This window comes from Triticum dicoccoides, chromosome 5A (assembly GCF_002162155.2).
Source record: "Triticum dicoccoides isolate Atlit2015 ecotype Zavitan chromosome 5A, WEW_v2.0, whole genome shotgun sequence".
Taxonomy (NCBI): domain Eukaryota; kingdom Viridiplantae; phylum Streptophyta; class Magnoliopsida; order Poales; family Poaceae; genus Triticum; species Triticum dicoccoides.
The window spans coordinates 424,690,455-424,700,060 of record NC_041388.1 but is presented as its reverse complement, the minus strand read 5'-3'; positions in this window follow the sequence as shown (position 1 = coordinate 424,700,060).

Sequence of the window (9,606 nt, the reverse complement as noted above, 5' to 3'; positions counted from 1 at the left end):
GGGTTCCTGAAAAAAAGTGCCCCGTCGGCAGCTGACAGGCGGGCCCCGCCGGTCAGATACACTGTCAATACGCGTTCATACGCGATTTAGACCTTTTTGTAACGTATAGCCCCAGACTTGGTGCTGACATGTAAAAATTACCAAACTTGGTACCAATCTGCTTCCAATGCCCCAATTGTGGTACTTCTGTGCAATTTACTCCCTCTCTGGTCGCTCTCACGTCGCCGTACAGTGCTGTGCCGTGTCTGTTGGGACCATCTCATGCCGCGCCGCCCGACCGGCGTAGACACACACGTCACAGAAATGCACATGCTCGCACAAAGTCTAAATAAGGATAAAATTCCCCGGAATTGCTAGTTGAGCTCGATTATTGAAGTAAAATATAAAACCAGACCTTTTAGGTTCTAGGAAATTCTGAAGAAAATACGCACGCGTAGTAATGGATTTGCCCCTCAACCCTTGTGGATCCGTAAATCAGAGAGCATGCCGCAAAGAACGCAAAGAATTAAAATACCCCACTCCCTCATGGTGAACATCTCCTTGTGATCGAGATGAGTCCTAGCTGCCGGGAGGGGTGGGAGGGGTCGAATCGAAGTTCCCTTAGGTAGCCGCCGGGAGGGGTGGAAGGGGTCGAACCGGAGTTCCCTTAGGTAGCCGCGGGTAGTGGTGGAAGGGGTCGAACCGGAGTTCCCTTAGGTAGCCGCCGGTAGTGGTGGAAGGGGTCGAACCGGAGTTCCCTTAGATAGCCGCCAGGAGGGGTGGAAGGGGTCGAACCAGAGCTCCCTTAGGTAGCCACCGAAGTACAATTCTCGTTAAATTTATGTGCTTAGTAGAAATGAAGCGAACAAAGGTACGCTCGCTTGTTGTCTTGTTCTCTGCCGTGTACTGGGATCGCTCGCCAGCTAGGCTTCTAGAATAACATTGTACGAGAACATAGGCTCGTGGAGTCAAGAGACACATGACCAAAGGCAGCATGCGTGTGCTGCAGTACCATGGCGCTCGGTGGGATGCGTTGGAGTCCGCAGCGGTCGCGCTAGATGTCAACGTGGGCTGCAGCAAGCCTGTCGTCGCCTCCAGCGGAGCATCCTGGAGGCCACTACTCCGATCCCTGCGGCGAGCTGTGGTGGAGTGGCCTTCATGGCGAGAACGGTCCGATTTGAAAGAAGAAGGCATGCGAAAAAACGACGCCGATGACAAGGAAGTAGAAGCCATCGAGGTCATGCGACATCCTCTCATGGCGATGTGCGGTGGGGAGTTTGGTGGTGGCCATGGGCAATGGGATGTCCCTAACCTGAATCTTCTACCCGACACGGGTGGTCATGGTGGTGTGCACCGGGGCTGCAGCAACCATGGCATCAGTGACTATCGTCACATTAACCTTTCTTATTCTATCAGTGGAGGCTAGGGATTGGGACAGAGTGCAGCGGTGCAAGGAATGTGGCGGCGTGAGCAGGTTCCATGTGGACGTTGGGGCTACGATGTTCGCCGACTATGAGTGGCTAGTCGGGTGGTGTGCGATACCGTGGTGGTGGCTCACATGACGGACGCACGGGCAGCGGCCCTGGGGTCATGGTGGATGTTATAGGGTCAAACCCGCACCGTGTCATGGATGACACCCCCCCCAACGAGCGAAGTGGTGGTCTATGATGGCTAGATGTCCCACTCATCTGTAGAGCCTTTCGGGCTTGGCATGGAGTACAAGAAGGCATGAGTTTTGGAAGAGTCGTCTTCAAGATGACGATTGAAATAATTCCGAGGTGAAACTCTTGTTTTGGCCTTGATTGGTTGGACTCGGCATTGGCGAACTTGCGTCGTTACCTTATTGAAGCCATTATCTTCTTGCTGATGTGTCGGCCTTCGGTGGTTGGTTTCGGCGACCATGATGAAAATCCTTGTCTCAGTCGTCTTCGGCCAGACGTGATGATGATGATGCAAGATTGTTTATTCCTTCTTGAAGTCATTGCAGCGGAAGAATTCGACTTAATTGTCTATTTTTATTCATATCTTATAATGGTTTAGCCATGGTTGCTCTTGTTATTTACTCCAATTAATATTAATAAGATATGTTGGGGGTTTAACCTCTTTTTTTTAAATGCTCACATTTTAACAATGCAATTTGGTCTGATGTTAAACAGGTTTGGTGGTTGATCCTAGTTATTCTAAAGAAATGACAATCTTGCTCAAGGAGGATCATCTGGAAAAAAAACCAAAATGTCTTTCCCAGATGGTCTTCCTCACCAATTGTTGATGGGTGACAAAGTTTGAACTAAGCACTCAAGGTGCTCTTAAACAAGCTCTCCTGTCTCACATGTCCCTATTTAGTGCAAGATCATGTTCTTGCATACTCCAAGCACCGGTGATCCCTATGCTCCACTCCCCAAGCAAACCTTGGGATCCAAAAGCGTCGGTCGTCGTTTCCATCACCCCACTTGAGTTGGAAAATTCGTTGAGTTAATATTTTCTGTTGAAGAAAAAATGGCATCTACACCATCTTCAACAGAAGTCCCAAAGGAGCTTTGGTTGCTTGGATGTTGTCCGATGATAGCTATGAAGAAAGACAATTTCCGTCTTGTGCTCAATGCTAATTATTTGAGATGTATAAGATGATCACCTAGTATTGATGTGTGTTTATATTGCCTGTTTTTTCCATTCAAATTGCTAGACTTGTAATAGCTACCAAACCTGGTGGTTTCACTTTTAATGGAACCGGGAGGACTTTGCCCCATTGTGAAGTCGTGATAATAAAAAGACTTGACCGCTAATGTAAATTAACTTAACTATTTTTCTACGAAATATCAAACAAAAATAGAGATAATTAATGTTCGCTAACCATCTTTAGAGAGTCATTATTGTCAACTCGACTTTGGAATGGTTATTTTTAAGTCAATTCATGGTAGCCATGAGGTCATTGTTTTCTTATCCATTTGCACTTGCACAAAACGTAAACTCTAGTTGATCAGTTCCCAAAAGGCGTCTCAATGGTCATTCATAAATATTATATCTCAATCATCTTGGAATAACAAAACAAAATTATGAGTGTGGTATCCATGGTTATGAACAAGTCCTCCCGAGTTTGGGGTGAAACGGGGTCTCTGCTGAGCTCCAGAATTATACTTCCCTTGTCCATACTTCCTCTTGCGGCTGTCAATCTGCTGCTGCTTCCCTTCAAGCATGAGAGCTCTATCCACCAACTCCTGATAGTTATTAAAATTGGCCACCATCAACTGCATGCTCAACTCATCATTCAGTCCTTCCAAAAACTTCTCCTTCTTGGTTGCATCTGTAGCGACGTCATCTGGAGCATAACGTGCTAGCTTACTAAATCCATCCACATACTGGCCAACAGTGTGCCCTCCTTGGCGTAAGTTGCGAAACTCATGCTTCTTCATGGCCATAGCTCCTGCTGAAACATGGGCAGTGCGAAAAGCCTGCTGGAACTGGTCCCCATGTAACAGTGGCTATATGATACGTGACAGTGTAATTCTCCCACCATGAGGCTGCTGGTCCACCCAATTGGTGTGCGGCAAAATGTACCTTCTCAGCATCTGTGCATCCTGCAGTGGTTAACTCCCTTCCAATCCTACGGAGCCAATCATCTACAACAATCGGCTCGGTGCTACTGGAAAACACCGGCGGCTGCAACCTTAGGAAACGGGCTAAGTTGTCAACTGGGGGTGATGGTGGGTTGTTGTTGTTGTTGTTGTTGCCTTGGTTCTGAACTAACAATTGCATCAAGGTATTCTACTGCTGGATCAACTGAGTGAGCTCCGGTGGAAAGGTAAATCCGGGGTCATGTCTCGGAGGCATCTGAGGGTTTAGAGGGAAGAGAAATAGAATAGAATAAGGTCTAGTGAGAAAACACTACCCATATGCACATGAGACAAACACAATCATATCAATCAATCAATCAAGCAAGGCATACAATCGGTCTAAAACTATCGTTACAAAAGTGCTTGGACTATACTATATACATGGTGGAATACTACTACTAATATGGTAGTCTACTAGAAATATCGATCGGTTGAAGACTCCATGATATCTGCTCTAGCTTCATCAACATAGTCATCATCGTTATCATCGGGGTCCGAGTCGGTGTCGTCGATGATGATGTAGTTCTCCGGGCAAGTGGAATCGTCATCTCCTCCTCCTGGCGCGGGGTCTCCCATGAATACTCCTAGCTTCCTTTCCAGATCGTCATTCTTCTCCACTAGTACGACGATTTCCTCCTCATAATCTTCGCGTGTGGCCTTGAGTTCTTCCTCCAGCTCCGTGATCCTTGTCATCGCCTTCTTCAGATCTATCATGCATGCGCACATCTGGTTCTCCTAGTGTCGAATGTGCTGTTTCAAATGAGTAGAAGGAACCGGTCCACCATAAACAAGTGGTGGTTCCACATGAGCAAAGATGCCGGTGCCATTTTTACCACTAGAAGACGGAGCCTTTTCACTACTAGCTTCCCCCTTGTCGGGGATAACATCTGTCACCTTGTCGGTGGGATCACCCACTTTCAACGGTGCGGTGGAAAGTTTAAACCCCTCAAGAAATTTAGTAAACATGATTTCAACCTCGGTCGTCATGGAGGTCTTCAATGTCTCTAAGGCCACATTGAACTCCTCACGAGAGACCGAGGTTCCCCCATCGCCCGTAGACGAGATCGGATTCACACTGGAGTGTTCCTCCACACCGTCTATGGTATCAGCCATACTCTTTGGACGGTAAAGTCCTTAATAAAGAGACGAGGCTCTGATACCAATTGAAAGGATCGATATGGTTGACTAGGGGGGGTGAATAGGCAACTACTAATTTTTTAACTTAAATTTATCAAATTAAACTTTGCATCAAAGTAGGTTGTCTAGATGTGCAACTAGGTGAGCAACCTATATGATGCATTACCAACAAGCAAACAAGCAAGCAAGAGAAGTAACACTAAAGAGCTTGCACAAGTAAAGGTAAGAGATAACCAAGAGTGGATCCGGTGAAGACGAGGATGTGTTACCGAAGTTCCTTCCCTTTGAAGGGAAGTACGTCTCCGTTAGAGCGGTGTGGAGGCACAATGCTCCCCAAGAAGCCACTAGGGCCACCGTATTCTCCTCACGCCCTCACACAATGCGAGATGTCGTGGTTCCACTATTGGTGCCCTTGAAGGCGGCGACCGAACCTTTACAAACAAGGTTGGGGCAATCTCCACAACTTAATCGGAGGCTCCCAACAAAACCACGAAGCTTCACCACAATGGACTATGGCTTTGTGGTGACCTCAACCGTCTAGGGTGCTCAAACACCCAAGAGTAACAAGATCCGCTAGGGATGAGTGGGGGAATCGAAAATCCCTTGGTGGAAGTGTAGATCGGGGCCTTCTCAACCACTCCCGAGCAAATCAACAAGTTTGATTGGCTAGAGAGATAGATCGGGCAAAAATGGAGCTTGGAGCATTTAATGGAGCTTGAGCAATAAATGGAGCTTGAGGGGGAAGAGGTAGGTCAAAGGGAAGAAGGGGACCCCTTTTATAGTGGGGGCAACAATCCAACCGCTGCCCCCCACCAACCAGCCGCGCACAGGGCGGTACTACCGCTAAGAGAGGGCGGTACTACCGCTAGGTCGGCGGTACTGCGGCACCAGCCAGCGGCACTGCCGCGCAGAGAAGATAAGGAGGGAATAGGACCCAACGCGGTACTACCGCGGTGGTAGGGGCGGTACTACCGCTCCTGAAACGGTACTACCGCCTCTACAACTGCAACTAGTGCCGCAAAACCCGACACGAGAAAAAGAGCCCTCGAGTCGAGACGGTAGGAGCCAGACAGCCCAGCGGTACTACGGCAGCGGGGTCACGGGCGGTACTACCACTATGGAGCGGAACTACCGCTTGTGACCCTTCGGCCGTACTACCGCTGGTAGTGCGGTACTACCGCTGAGACACAGAAGAGAGAGAGAGAGGATCTCTCCAAAGAGGCTGAGGACGAGGCGGTGGTGCCAGGCACCCCAGCGGTACTACTGTTGTGGAGTCACGGGCGGTACTACCGCTGTGGAGCGGTACTGCCGCTTGTGGCTCCTCAGCGGTACTACGGCTGGGTTGTGTGGTACTACCGCTGGGACCCAGACAGGACAAAGAAAAGTGGAGAGATCTCTTCAATGGAATGGAAAAGCTCGGAGGGTGAGAAGCTGATGTGTACATGTTGATTCCACCCATGCAATACCCCAGCGGACCCCCTCTTGATAGAACGGTGCCCTCTACGCAACTAGTCCACCGAGAGAGAAACAAAAGAGCTACACCGTCTTGAAAGACACTCTGAAGGGAAGAAAACGTCTTGTGCCAGGGGTGAATCTGTGAACTATTCAAAGCACATAATTAGTCCGCAAACATGTTGTCATTAATCACCAAAACTACCTTGAGAGAGATATGCCGTAACAATCTCCCCCTTTTGGTGGATTGATGACAACTAGGGATTTGTGCAAGGAAAAGAAATAAATGTAAGAAAACTAAGAACTACAAAATATAGACGGGCTCCCCCAGAATGTGTGCACCTAGTTAGAGGAGCATTCGGAAAGCAAGACACACACATTCGGATCAACACTCCCCCTATATTTTATAGTCCAACAATACTAAGCACAAGATATATGAGAGAAGAGTATAAAATAGGACAAGCATGCAACTCATAATAAACTACAGTACTGAATAGACATAAGTAATAAGGTAGCGATAGGGAGCATATGTCTCACACCATATGTCTAGAACTTAGGTCTCACAGGCACCAAACCAAACCAAACAAAGACACCAAGAGAACACACAAGAAAACACAAGACGGCACACACAAACTCAAAGCACGACAACAATACAAATCCCTACACTCTCTCCCCCTTTGGCAGCAAGACACCAAAAAGGGCAAAGAGTGACGCTACGACTCCAGGTGATGGGAAGATGAGGATCTCGAACATGACATCTCAGCGTGATCGTCTGCATCTTCATCGTGGGTCGAAAACTGCTCGGCATCGGAGTCGATCCAAGGGCAATGCTGATGAATCCATTCCTCCTCTTCAGTGATCTGACCCTCAGAACCACTGGCAACTGTCGCTCCCATCTGACGCATGAGCTCCTTGTGCCGCATCCTGGCATGCTTCTCCGCCACATGAGTGATGTACATACCATGAGACTCCATGCAGAACTTCTTCATCTTGCGTTTAAGCTTCTGTGCCCACGACGGTTCTGTACTAGAGGGCCCAAAGTCCTCCTCGTGATCATCAATGGCAGCCCCACCCTCGGTCCCCATGGCAGCAGCAGCAGCAGACGGACCCCCTGTTTGAGGCGCTGGGGTGACCCAATTGTCCTTCTTCCTCAGACGCTTGATCTCATGAGAAACCAAGTCTCCAGTTTCTAACAACACTCTGGGATAGATCTATGCCCAGGCCATCTCAATGAGCCTCATGATGAATGGACCATATATCGGGCACTTGCGCTCAGACATGGCAGAGAGAAGTTCAGACCACATGACATGAGAAATATCCAGGCTCTCTCCAGTGTTTGCGTCCTTCTCATGCTGACAGAACAGAAGCATGTCCACGAGATAAGAGTGGGCCATATCCAGATTCCCGATGCGAGGAAAGAGAGTCTCACGGAAGATACGATGAAGAATGTCCAGATACAGAGACATCTCATAGGTTTTCTTCTTAGTCACTGGGTGAACTTTCATAGTGCAGTAGGGCCAAAGGGCTTGCTTGTGGGTGGACGTATCATTGCGGTGAGGACGGAAACCGACTGGAGTCTCAAGCCCGTGATCCACCAGATCAAGTAACTCCATGAAAGCCTTCCACTTGACGGAAAGCAGCTTGCCATTGGTCATCCATGTCAGAGTTCTGTCGACATCTGTCCCAAGATGAACGGTGGCAAAGAATTGAGCCACCAAATCTGCATCGAAATCCTTGTTGAATTGCATGATCCTGAGAATGTTCAGCTGAGTGCACATCTGAAGGGCTTTGCCAAAGTACTCTGGGTCCTTCTCCATAGCATCAGTGTCAATGGAGCGAACATCAACAAAGAGATTCATCTTGGCCTTGATCACATCAAAATAGATGGCAAACTGAAATCGGTTCCAGAACGGGCGGTTGACCAAAGTGGGTTCTTGGTCCACCTCATAGGGATTGCGGCGACGCTTTTCCCAAAACTCCTTGTTGGTCATCTCAGTCACAGTCTTCCCCTTTGGCTTGTTGGCGGATCTCTTCGATTGTTGAGGAGGTGGAGGAACACTTGCAGATGCACTTGCTGGAGGCGGTTGGGTGCTAGAGGAACCACCGGCTGGCTCAGAGGTGCGGTAGCATTTTGATGTTGCACGCCCGGGGTTGATACGGCGAGTTTGATGCTCAGAATGATCATCACCTGGAGCCAAACACAAGAACACGCAAAACAACCAGAAAGAACGAGCATAAGCCAACAAACACAACAAAAAGGATCAAGGTAAAGCAGGAATATGATGGAATTTGGCAGGCAGCGGTAATACCGTGACATGCCCGCGGTAGTACCGCCCAAGCGGTAGTACCGTACCAAAGAGAGCGGTAGTACCGCTCGAGGTCAAGTGGTAGTACCGCTCCAACGAGAGCGGTAGTACTGCTCGAGGCGGAGAAACAGCGGTTTCCTACATCACGAGGCGGAGAAACAATGGTTTCCTACTACCGTGGTCAGATCCGGCACTACCGGCCAGCCAAATTCAAAAATATTCCTACCAAACTCTAATCGAGATAGTCTAGTTGCCTTCTCCAACCAACTCAAGCCTAGATTTAGCGAAAAATCTAGAGATGCAACCACCATTGCCTCTAAGAAACAAGATCTGGAAACGAGACAAAAGGAGAGAAGGAACGGGGGCAATACCGGCATCCATGGCAAGAGAACAAGGTGGGGATCGACTCCACCAAAGGAAACGGAGAGGGACATCCCGGAGACGGAGATCCGCCGGAGCCCTCCCGCGGTGAGTTGAGGCTGGAGAGAGGAAGAGGAAAGAGGGGGCGAAGCGAATGGGTATGGGGGAGAAGAAACCTCCCCCTGCCCCGATATAACCCCTGGTCCCGTCCCTCAGCGGTAGTACCATGCTGGGGGGCGGTAGTACCGCTTATGAGCGGTAGTACCACGCACCACCAGCGGTAGTACCGCCCAGCACGCCACGGCAACCTAACAACATGGCTTTTGCTCGAACAAAACGGCAAGAAAAGAGAGCACACCAGCAAACGACCAAGACACACCTATTCAAAAGAGGACGGTGGCTGAGGCCACCTATGTTTGAGTCAAGAGGTATGGCACCGCGAAGATTTTAACCTTGGGCCCATGACCAAAACTCGTCTTTGAAACACAAGTACCATCAACAATGGCTAAAGTGAAAGACTTGATCAATTTATGCATAATGGGGGGAGGGAGAGTTCATTGAGAGAACAACACTCCCCCTATGTCCATGCCTACACCTAAACTAGACAGCAAATTGAGCGTGGTGGGGTGTGCAAGGGTTCAAGCCACATTGCTCGAATCAATGATATTTAGCTCATGCCTTAACTCACGAAATCTTGCTTCATCCAAGGGCTTCATGAAAATATCTGCAAGGTTGTCATGAGTGTTGAGATAGTTGAGCTC